Here is a 12,338-nt window from a genome sequence, read left to right as displayed (position 1 = left end):
CCTTTCATTGTGGCTACACCCAATCTCCCAATTCTGTTACCCTTAACCTAGTCTCTTATTTTACCTCCCTATGGCCCCAGGTCACTTCTCATCCTTAATCCTATCTAGGCTCTATTCTCCCTTGGCCACTTGGTCCAGGTTCCTGGAGTTCTATTACTTCATAGACTACTTGGCCACTCCTAGATCCCTCCCATAGCCTTTCTGTATATAAGGTTCATCTTATCTCCATTAAGATGCTCAGATTCTTATAATCTAGCCACTGCTCAGATTTTTACAATCTAGCCAATAGCTCACAGGTGTTCAGATTCCTTAAGAGTATGGCTAATATGGCGGATCTTTAATAAACCTTGTCTTTGGCTGAAAGAAGGCTTGGGTTAAATTCTTTCAGATGGGACCCAGGTTTTGTGATTTTTGGGTCCCGGCACCCCTGAACCCCTAAACCTCATCACCAGCACCCCTAAACCTAAACAGAACAAAGTCTCCTTCAACCCTTAGTTCTACTGCACCTATATGGACATCCCCGGAGAGTATATTACCAAAGTAAGTGAACTTAGCCACAGCATTCAAAATTTCTCCATTTGCAATAACCAATGATTCCAGGTATGATGGTGTGGTGCTGGCTGGTAGAGAATCTGTATTTTCTTGGTGTTAATTGTTAGGCCAAAATTAGTATAAGCAGCAGAGAACTGATCCATACTTTGTTGTATCTCAGCTTCAGGGGTTGCATTGAGTGTACAATCATCTGTGAACAAAAAAAAAACTGTGTACCAACTCTCCCTCCACTTTAGTCTTGCTTGTAGTCTTTTCAAGTTAAATAATTTACCAATAGTGCAGTAGCTGACCTTGATGCTGGGTTCATCCTCACTGACAGCGTCTGACAACATTGCTGAAAACATCCTGCTAAAAAGCATGGGAGCAAGCACAGAGCCTTGCTTCACTTCATTGTTGACTGGGAAAGCACAAGAGCGTCACTCAGTATCCAAAACCCATTCAAGCATGCTGTCATAAAATTGATACATAATACTGATGAACTTCTTCAGGCAACCAAATTTTGAAATAATTTTCCATAAGCCCTCACAACTAACTGTATCAAATGCCTTAGTCAGATCTACAAACATTGTACACAGACCTCTGCTCTGCTCCTGGCATTTCTCCTGGGTGTCAGGCAGCAAACACCATGTCGACTTTTCCTTAGCCATTTCCAAAGCCACACTAGCTCTCAGGCAGATGATCGTCTACCAAGTGAAGGATCAACCTATTTAGTAGAACTTTGGCAAGAATCTTGTCAGCAATGATTGCTCCCCTCCATGATTGTCACAGGACAATCTATTTCCTTTAACTTTAAAGAGATGGACAATGGAGGCATCCTTGAACTCCTGGGGGATAATCTCCTCTTGCCATATAACCTGGGAAATTTCAGTCAGCTTTTGTATGAGCAGTAGACACCCCACCTTGCAAATATCATTGGGAATAGAATTAGCACCCAATGCTTTGCCACATGAGAGGAACTGAATAACATTTAAAAACTCTTCCAAAGTTGGAAATTTGACTAGAGAGGGATTGACTTCAAAGTGAGATATAGAGTCGATGACTTCAGCGTTGATTGATGACAGTCTGTTGAGAACACTATGGAAGTGTTCAGTCCATCTCTCCAGGATTGCATCCTTATCCTTAATCCATGTGGCTCCATCAGCACTGAGAAGTTGAGAAGCACCATAGGTGCTTTGAAATAGCATTCAAGGCATCATAAAAGTGCTTTGGATTGTTACTATCAGAGTAAAACTGAATTTCTTCTGTCTTCTTACTAGCCAAGAATCCTACATCTCTCTAAGCTTTGCTTGCACTTTACTTTTGATGAAGTTAAATGATGCCTTTTAGAGATGGATGAACTATCCTGCTGGTAAACCCTGTGAGTTCTATAGCTTCTGAATTTCCCCATCATTTTTATCAAACCAGTCTTGATGTTTGTGAGTGTTCTGACCCAGCTATATGCAGGGCTGTATACCAAATATCTGAAAACTGCCAGCTCCTTTTCTGCCAACCATGTGTTGGCTCAGCTTTTCCCAGTTAGTAATGAACTGTTCCCACTCAATGAAGTGCCCTAATCTGTTGACATTAAGTCTTCTGGTAGTCATATTGCCTTGGGACATCTGCTTTTATTGAATTTGAATATTTAGCTTAGAAAGGATAAGTCTATGATCAGCCCAGGACTCTGCACCATACATTGCCTTCAACACTCTCACATCCTGTCTCTCTTCTCCTTACTATCACGTAGTATATTAAATTCCAATGTTTGTGCAAGGGTGCATCCACAAAGTTTTGTTGGGTTTAGATAAATGGAAGATAGTATTGGTGATAAGAAGGTCATAAGACACACAATTCTTCAGTAGTAAATGGCAGTTGCTAGTGCTCTTTCCAACTCTTTTACTCCGAAGGAGTCCCTGCCATGTCTTGTAGTCTGTGCCTACTCTTGCATTAAAGACATTCAGAGTTATAAGCTTGTCCTCTTTTGGCATATTGATTATGATGGTCTCCAAGTCTTATAAATTTTTTCTTTGACTTCACCAGGGTTCACAATGATGGGACATGGGACTTTCGTGCAAGTGGCAATCATATTGTCATAAGCTTGTCATTCACTCCTTTTGGGAGGCATACAAGCCTGTTGACTAGATTAGTTTTGATGACAAAACCTACACAAGCTTGGCATTCCCCTTCACTATGGCCACTCCAGAAAAATGTGTATCCAGCTCCAAGTTTGGTAAACTGGCCTTCATTTACCAGTCTTGTTTCATTCATGGCTGCTATTTGGATGTGATACCTACTGAGTTCTCCTACAAGAATAGCTGCTCGTCTTTCAGGTCTATTGGATTTCACATTGTCCATAAGCATGCACATATTCCATGTAAAAGTGGTGAGAGGAATCATCTTTGCAGGAGTTTTTGCTCATTTTTTTGTGCGTGTTTTGACCACAGGGTGGGATCCCCACCTGCCGTGGTAAGCAAACCAGGGTTGGGTAAAGCAGACAATTTTTCTAGCCCCTTCCTCACCCCAGGAAGTGAGCAGTTTTTAAAAAGCTGCTCAGACACCCAGGGGGCCACTGCTGCTTCCAGTGAGAAGATGGCCTATGGTCTGGTTCACCTGTGTAAGGGTTATGACTATAGCTCCCAGTGTATTCACACCTGCTGCTTCATCACTTACCTGTTACCACAAGACTTTGAGATGGGGGAAATGGGGGCAGCTAGGTTGTGCAGTGGATAGAGCACCGGCCCTGGATTCAGGAGGACCTGAGTTCAAATAGAGCCTCAGACATATAACACTTACTAGCTGTGTGACTCTGGGCAAGTCACTTAACCCCATTGCCTAGCCAAAAAAGAAAAAAACAGATAGGGTAAAATGGTATGGGAAATGTTTTTCAATTCACATATAAATTGGATTTAAGAGAGGCAGGATTGCTGAAGTCATGGCCTCACTGTCTTCCACTGTCATCAAAGTCCAGTGGCAAGACAGAATCAAGAGGACTGGTGACGGCTCAGGATACAATAGATGACCTTGGCATCTTTAATATCCAACCAAGTTCTAAGCACTCAGCAGTGCCTGCTTATGGCCATTGGAACAAATTGTTCTTATATGCTCACCCCACTGGGGGAAGTCTTGTTATGCTTGTGGTAGACATTTTCCTAATTTACTGAAAGGTTTCAGACCCCTTGGTCACCCTCAACCCAGTTTAGCCCATCTGCTGAAATGGTGTGGCCACTGTGCATGCTACAGCTTCTTGGTGCCACAGGTGAGAGTTGGGTGGATCAGGTGGACACCAAAGATGGAGAGCAGCCTTGAAAAGGGCTCAGCAGTCCTCACACCAGAGGTACTAGTCTTCCCTGAACACACCTTACACCCCTAAAATCATATTACTTGCCTTCTCAATGAGTGGGGAAGGGGCTGGAGGGAAGGAAAGAAGTTGGAACTCAAAAAAAATTTTTAAAGGATGTTAAAATAAAGTATATTTTAAAAAGAAAAAACAAAAGTCATATTGTGGGGGGAGGGGTGGAGGAACTCACTTGGTAGCATGTCACCATGGTTTCCCCCACTCATTAGCTTAGCGATCAGGCTCAGGAGACTGACTCCAACTAGTGATACTGAAAACAGTGACATACTAAGGGAATTTGAAACTGTATTTCAGGAGAAATTCTAGAGCTCTAAGCTTGTCATACATGACATAGACATGGAGGCTTACCCTTCAATTGATACTTTTCCCCTTCTTATGCAAAGGATCTTTAAAACAGTAGAGAAGGAGATGTGGGACTTAGAAGAAATTCCCTTCTCCAACAGTCCCTGGGGATTTTCCCATAGAATTTCTCCCCATGAGGAAGAAGTGAAGATCACAGATTCAGAGGCTTTAGAGACTTTAGAGGATATCTAGTCCAATGCCCTCATTTTCCAGGTAAAGAAACTGAGGCCTAGAGAGGTTAAGTGACTTGTCTAAGGTCATATGGGTAGCAAGTAACAAAAGCAAGATTTGAATCTAAGTCTTCTGATTCTAAAGGCAGTGCTCTTACCACTATACGACATTATCTCTCTGCCCAATATATGAGAAGTATAGGAGGCTAAACAGATGACCTCTTAGAGATACTCTAGGCTCTGTTCAAAGTTATTTTACCCTTAAATCTGAGTAAATGTTATTGACAGGTAAGCTAACCCCCTGAGATCATCTGGCAACAGGTAACCTCTGTTCAAGCCCTGGTTCTGCTACCTGTGTGACCTTAGGCAAGTCACTTACCATCTCTGGGTCTCAGTTGTCGTCATCTGTTAAATGAGTGGGTTAAAGACAAGTTCAAAAGACTCATGATGGAAAATGCTATTCACATCCAGAGAAAGAACTGAAAGAATCTGAACACAGATTGAAGCACAATAGTTTCACTTTTTTTTCATGTTTTTTTCCTCTTGTTCTATTTTTTCTTTCACAACATGACTAATATGGAAATATGTTTTACATGATTGCACATATATATCCAATATCAAATTGCTTACTGTCTTAGAGAGAGGGGACAGGAGGGAGGGAGAAAATTTGGAATGCAAAATTTTATATTAAAAAAAGAATATGAAAATTTGTCATTGGTCAGTCTTGTTATTATATTTGATTAGAAGATCTTATCAGAATAATTTCTCCCACATATTTTTCCTAGTTAGTTCATTCTGTTCTAATTCCAACTGCACTGATTTTGCTTATCAGTCAATCAATAAATATTTTTAAGCACCTACTTAGCACCAGGTACCATGCTAAGTGCTTGCATAAATACTTTTCAGTTTTGAATGATCAAAATTATCTACTTTGTCTTCTGTGATCACCTCTATCCCTGGTTGGTTAAGGTCACTGATAAGAACATTACCTCCTTTTCTTGTCCTCTTACATTTTAAAGATATGACCTGCTATATTTAGGTCATGGTTTCTTTTTGAAGCTACCATGTTATGTGATCTGAGTTGATAGTCTAAACCAAATTTTTGCTAGTATCCTGTTTTCTCAATTTCATAATGAGGCCTTGCATGGGTGAAGGATGGAAGGGAAGTGTTTTGGTTCCTCACTAGTTTGAGAGATACCAGGGAAAATCCAAGGAGCCAGGGACAAGCTTAGGAATGTGTTTTGGAGGAGAAAGGAATAGGGAGGGCTTGCCAGCATACATAGGGCTGGCCCCATAATGAAGGCGGAATAACTGAAGCTTTGCCACAGAGAGCTGAGACTTGTGCACATCCAGAGTTCTTCATCTCCATTAGCCCACTATCGCCATGCTTTGTGGTGCTCTGCCAGCTGACAAAGGAAACCAGCTATTATCGATTAATTTGATTTACTTTTAGTTTGATTATAGAATTAGGCTCCCTTCTTTAGGAAAAGCTAGCCCTAACAGTTAAACCAGACTAACATAGATCATCTCTTAAGTCTAGATTTCCTGTAGATTCAATGAATAGAAGAAGAGTTTTTTATCATTTAGTAGCAGACAATTTAGAAGAATCAAATAATCATAAGATTATAAGGTTTTTCTAAAGGCTAAATTTCCCATTCTAGAAGAAAATAGGGTTGACCAGAGGCTAAGTTCCCCTTTCTGGGGTAGGATTTAACTGGATGGTTTCATTTTTTTTTCTTGAGCTAGGGTGTGAGTTGAGTAATCAACTATTCTAAGGAAAATGGGAGTGGTGGGTGACTGCTAGCCACTGACCACAAGTTCTCTTTCCATCTGCTTTCTGGTTACAAAAGCTAGCACCCAGAGGAAAGGACTTCTGGCATAGGATTAAGAAAGTTTAGGAGAAGCTAACTAGTAAGCTGATCTGCCTTGTCCAATTGAATTATGTTCAAAACAGATTTCTACAATTTTTCCAATTCCTCTTTTTTGTCATAAAAACCAGCTCTGTAAATCACTTCTTGTCTCTGACCTCTGAGGAATCAGGTGACCTGGTTTAATGTGCAAGTGCTAGCTCTGCAAATTATGTCATAGATGGCTCAGTAACTTTGTCCTCGGTTTCATTTTTATTTCAATCAATTTTATCACAGCCATTGCTTTATATGACATGATCACCAAATCTCCCACTTCTAGCTCAAGGCTAGGAAACTACATAGGATCACAGAGGTCCCATGGGACCGTGGGCAGGTCACTGAACTTTCCTGGTTTCAATTTGCTCACCTGTAAAACGAGAGACTTGGGCTAGTTGGCTTCTGAGATTTCTTCCTTCTCTGACCAATATCAGAGGAAAAGGGAAGGAGATAACTTTTTTTGTTGTTGTTGTTGTTGTTGTTTTTGGTTGGGCAATGGGGTTAAGTGACTTGCCCAGGGTCACACAGCTAGTAAGTGTTATGTGTCTGAGGTCAGATTTGAACTCGGGTCCTGCTGAATCCAGGGCTAGTGCTCCGTCCACTGTGCCACCTAGCTGCCCCGGAGATAACTTTTACAATGGTACTTTCATGAGTCTTTCAACTAGTCCTTGCACTCCAGGTCACTAGTGCCCTCACCATCCTGGCCTTTCCCTTCTGTTCATGCTCCAGGTTGTCACTATCTTTCCTAAAATGTGGAACCTTCAAGTGAGCATGAAGAATCACATGTAATCTGACCAAGGCAGAGTATAGCAGAATCATCACCTCTCAGGTCCTGGATACTTGCCTCTGCTAACATTTTTGGATGCAGCTTCCTACTGCTAACCCATCTTGAACTTCTGCACCACCAAAACCCTCAAATCTTTTTTTTTTATGTGAACTATGACTCCTTCGGCCTTCCTTCTGTCCTTGTCTAAAGAAACCTTCATGTTCTCTAAAGAGTTCTTAGACCTTAGATAACAGCCACGAACCTTTTCAAGAAAAATTACAACCCTATGATCATAGATCTAGTCAAAAGGGACCTCAAGGGTCGTCTGGTTCAACCTCCTCATTTAACATGAGGAAAGTGATGCCCAGAGTAGAAAAGTGATTTGCCCAGGGATTACGTTGAATTTAAAACTAAGTCCTCTGAATCCAAATTCAACAAAGGAAGAAGTCTCCATGCTGTTTATAAAAGACTAGCATTTCCAGATGACACCGTGGCAGCCCAACAACTAGGGAGGTAACTCTTCTCCCTTTGCACATCTCCCATCAGGACTTGGGGAAGAGGATGTGCATCCTGAAACTGACTTCTCAGGGGGGTCATGCCTGAGATATTCATCTGCTTCACTAGCTATAGGAAGCTTTTGGGAGGGTTTCAAAGTTCTCTTCTCTTCTACATTGAAGAGATTCACAAAAGTGAGTGGGATCCTGGCAATGGGGTTACATCAGAAGGCATACTATAATCTGTCAGACCACAACTTAGAGGTGAAAGTTGGTAGAGAAGAAGCAGCTTGGATGGATGTGGCTTGTGGTTCTTGGCAAGAGACTCAGTGAGTCGGCAGACTCGGTGAGAACAAAAGAGAGCTTCATGATATAGCACCTGTTCATGAATTAACAGGCACAACTGACGACTTAGTCCTCTCCTCTTACCACGTGTTGATATATGAGTGTAACCTCACCTTCCGTAACCACTCCCAGAGACACAGTGGACTATGTAACTATTTCTTTGAAAGGCAATGGAATCTTGTACTTATAATAGTTTGATTGGTTGTTTTTTTTTTAATAAATGATATGTCTCTCTCCCCCCTTCTCCCCTTCTTCTCCTTCCTCTCCCTCCCCCTTCTCTCTTCTCTCTCCCTTTTATTTCTCTCTTTCTATCTCCCTCCCTCCCTCCCTTCTCCCTCTTCCTCTCATCTCGTCCTCTTCTCTCTCCCTCTCTTTTGTTTCTCTGTGTCTTTGTCTCTCTCTATTTGTCCCTGTTTCTCTCTCTGATTCTCTCTGTCCATCCATTTGTCTGTCTGTCTGTCTCTCTCTCTCTCTCACACACACACACACACACACACACATGCACATACAGTTTGGGAGCATGAAGAAAGTGGAAAGAGATTCTAATAATCTGAGATGTAGGGTTTACTTTGAAGACTGGAGCAAGAAGTATTTGAAATGTCGTATTTGCAGTACAAATGAATAGTTTTCCTTATTTTTATCATGTTTTTACTAACTTAATTCAACTATTCAACTATAACTTTCATGCTTGAGTGGCTGATGGATCTAGAAAGAATAAGAATGACTAATAGGTGGGGCTGAGCCAATGGGTAACAAATTTAGATTGTCAAAAGTGACCAGTGGGGGAACAGTGAGGGCTAATTGACAGTTGCCTGCCTAGGCCCTTATAAAAGGACTATGTAGGAATCTGTTGTATATTGAACCCATGGCTTGCTACCTCATTAAAGGGAGGCGCAGAGATATCTCTGTCAAGCCAATATGGCAAGTTTCTGCTTGTTCTCTACCTGCCAAGTTTTCCCCATCCCCAATTTCCACTACCAAACAACCTCATCCTCCAACACTATAAGTTACTTTCTGGCTCCTTCTAACTCTAATCACAGCTCTAACTAATTACAAACTTCTTTGCCACCATCTGGCACCTCCCTTCCATGGTACCTTCAACTCTTCACATCAAGAATTTTTGCAAATGAGTCTCACTTAAAATAGTCGATCCAGAACATTGTGCTGAGGAAGTTTTAAACATATTTCAGTCAGATTAACTTTTACAAAGGAATATTTGCCTCAAAGCTATAGTAAGGATAAACACATAAGCATCACTGCTCCCAATGCCTGGAGAAAGCAAAATCTCTACTTGTATTACTTCAGTCTCTGAGGAGGAAATGGGGATTTTGTTCACAGCTTAATTCAGTTCCTATATAGCATAGTCCCACCAAATTCCAACTCAAAACTCTCCTTGGACTTAAGTCCCAGGCATCCTAACTTCTCAGGGCTTCCCTGCTGAACTAGTGGCAAAATCCAGACTTCAGTTCTGCCTCCAAGGTTACCTCCAAGGTTCAGCTCTTGGTCCAGGGACTCCACTACCTAGTGTCTAGAACTGTACCTAAAACTGAAAAGGATAAAGGAAACTGATCAGACCAAACCAAAACCTCAAACCCATTTCTCTGGCCTACAGGGCATAAAAAGGGAAGGACCACCTTCCCCACACCAAACTCAGTTCGTGGTGCCTATGTTATGATTGCTTGGGACCTTCACCCCTCTGGACACAGATGGAAAGAGTGAGAGATCAAGTAAACAAGCAAGTGAACAAGAGAGAGGGGATGGAAAGAAGAAGGGAGAGAGTAAGGGGGGAAAGAATAAGAGGGAGTGAGAGAGTGGGGGAGGGAGAGGGAGAGAGAGAGAGAGAGACTGTTGCATTGTTGCATTCTAGTTGTAAGGAAATGAAGAATATCTTCTTGAAGCTAGTCCCTGGTGTCTCCCACATGGGTGTTTCCATGTTTGCTGATCTTGGCATACACAAAGCAAAGGCCTGTTGCACTAGAATATACTTAAATTTGTACATATTGTCTCTCCCATTGGAATATAATCTCCTTGAGAGCCAGGGGTTGTGGCTTTTTTTTTTTTTGTCTTTGTATCCCCAGCATGAAGCACAGTGTCTGTCACATAACAAGGGCTTAATTAATGCTTTTTTGATTGGTTGATTGTATGAACTTCAGCAAGTCCTTGAAACTCAGGACAAATGGGACCTCAGTTTTCTTATCTTGCCTGAAACCAAGCCTCCACACTACTTTCTGGTCATTTTCAAATAATGCCTTACTGAACCTAGGTCTTGTGTAACTATGGTTTATTTGCTGACCCAGCAGACTGTGCACTGACTTTTCCCCTATACTCCTCACTCTATTATAACACCATATTATGTAGTTTTGTCCCCCATTGGAATGCATGCTCCTTGAAGGCAGAAACTGTCTTATCCATTTTTATTTGTATCACAGTGCCTGGAACATTGTAAGGGCTTAATAAATGTTTTATCATTCATCTATTTGTAACTCCAAAAAGCAGCTACAGGCTTTTCTGGAACTGGCCTGGCATTAAAAGATGAGTGATCGGACCTCCCAGGATTACAGTCCCAAATTAAAGAGAAAATTTCTTTGAGGCCACGGAAACTGGTGGCATTGGGGTGAGACCCGTCCTAATCTTAAGTGAAAGAGAAGCAGTGCTGTGGAAAGAGTGCAAGATTTGGGGTTAGAAGTTGGAGTTCCAAAACCAAAATCTTAGTCAAGTCTCTTAACTTCTCTCAGCCTCAGTCTCCTTATTTGCAAAATGAGGGGGTTGGACTAGATGCCTCCAGAGTTCCCACAAGTCACCTCTTACTTTATGATCTTAAATGACAAAGCGCATACTGTCAATTAAGTGTGATGAGAGCGACACCTAGTGGCAATGTTGCCATAAAGTCTGAGATCATTTTTATTCCCCTTACTTCTGAAGCTGAGCCCTCTATGCCAAGTGAAACATTAGGAATGGACATGGCAGCGCTTATGTGGCAGCTAGGTACACTGTGATTACAGCCCTTCCCATAAGTTTTAGCAATTGTTATTTTTTGTTTGTTTGTTTTTATGGACTCTGGGGTTTTGAAATGCAGAGAGAAGCCTCTGCATTTTGGTAAGGAGCTAGGGGGCAAAGGTATCAGATAATTGATGGGCATTCATGAAACATATTCAACAAACAATTTTTATGCATCTACTATGTGTAAAAGACTACGCTGGAGGATCAGCTATTCCCCTGGTCTGTAAAGAGGTCCTTGGACAGAAAGATTAGTATGACCTACAACCCCGAAGGACCCACTGGTCTCCAGAGACTGACAGGTCAGGTGGCTAAGATCCCAGCTCCACAACATCTGATAGTTATATGAATAGTGCTTTATTTTTTGCAAAACACTTTTTATACATCATCCTGTGTAAGCCTCAAGAGAACTCTGTGAAGATGGTACTGCTGATATTATTCCCATTACACAGAAGAGGAAACTAAGGTTGAATAAGGTTACATAATCTGCCTAGGCTCACACAATGGCAGTAGTCGTCCTCCCCACGTCTACACTGAGCTGCCACCATAGCACCCACGGTGGCTGTCCTGCATAGTGAGAACAGTCAGTGGACAGACTGCTGGGTCAGCAAATAAATCATAGTTACACAAGACCTATGTTCAATAAGGTTCACATAATTCAGCAAGGTTTAGAAGGTAAGTCTGGTTTCTATTCTCAGCTATCCATTTGTCTCCATTTCTGAGTGTTTCTCTCTGCCCTCCTCTCACGCTCCCGGGCCTGGTAGAGCAAGGATTTTTCTGGCTGGTCATCTAGGCACAATTCTAAGCTTTGATCAGAAACCACTATTTTGGATATGCTAGTATAAGTATAGGTTGCTTCCTGATAGAATGGAAGTTTGAGGAAAGTGATTATTTCAAAACTTGTGTCTTTGTATGCTCAGGTCCTGCAGAAGGTGCTTATTAATTCATTGCTAAAGGGCTAGGGACTGGGTGATCTAATCACCTAAAACACTGATGGGATTAAAGAGGTTAGGGGTATTGAAAGGATTGGGGAGGCTGAGGTTCTGGGATTGGGGAGGTGGCAGACATCTTGTATGTCAACTATCAAGTTCATCTATGTGACCCACCCAGGCTGTCACTGAAAATCCATCTTCACTTTGCAATTACAGGAAAGTAAAGCCTTTGGACAATGTGGTGAAGGGAGTGAGGGGAGCACTCTCTGGGAGGAAAGATGGGAGAAACCAAGTGGACCAAAAGAAGAAGTGGGCCAAGGCCTGAGGCTGATGGAAAGGAGCAAAGTGGGGTTGGGGTCCCTAGGACCAAGAACCATCTCCAGGGCCGAACAGTTCATCATATTCAGCTGTACAAGAGGTATTGGTATATGAGCACTTGAGTGTTTCTCTGAGTTTTCTGTGTCTTCTTAGCTCTTCAAAGTCAACACAACCTGGCCTCTTCCTC

The sequence above is a fragment of the Vombatus ursinus genome, unplaced genomic scaffold (assembly GCF_900497805.2).
Source record: "Vombatus ursinus unplaced genomic scaffold, bare-nosed wombat genome assembly UNPS02012319.1, whole genome shotgun sequence".
Taxonomy (NCBI): domain Eukaryota; kingdom Metazoa; phylum Chordata; class Mammalia; order Diprotodontia; family Vombatidae; genus Vombatus; species Vombatus ursinus.
This window is presented reverse-complemented; position numbering follows the sequence as displayed.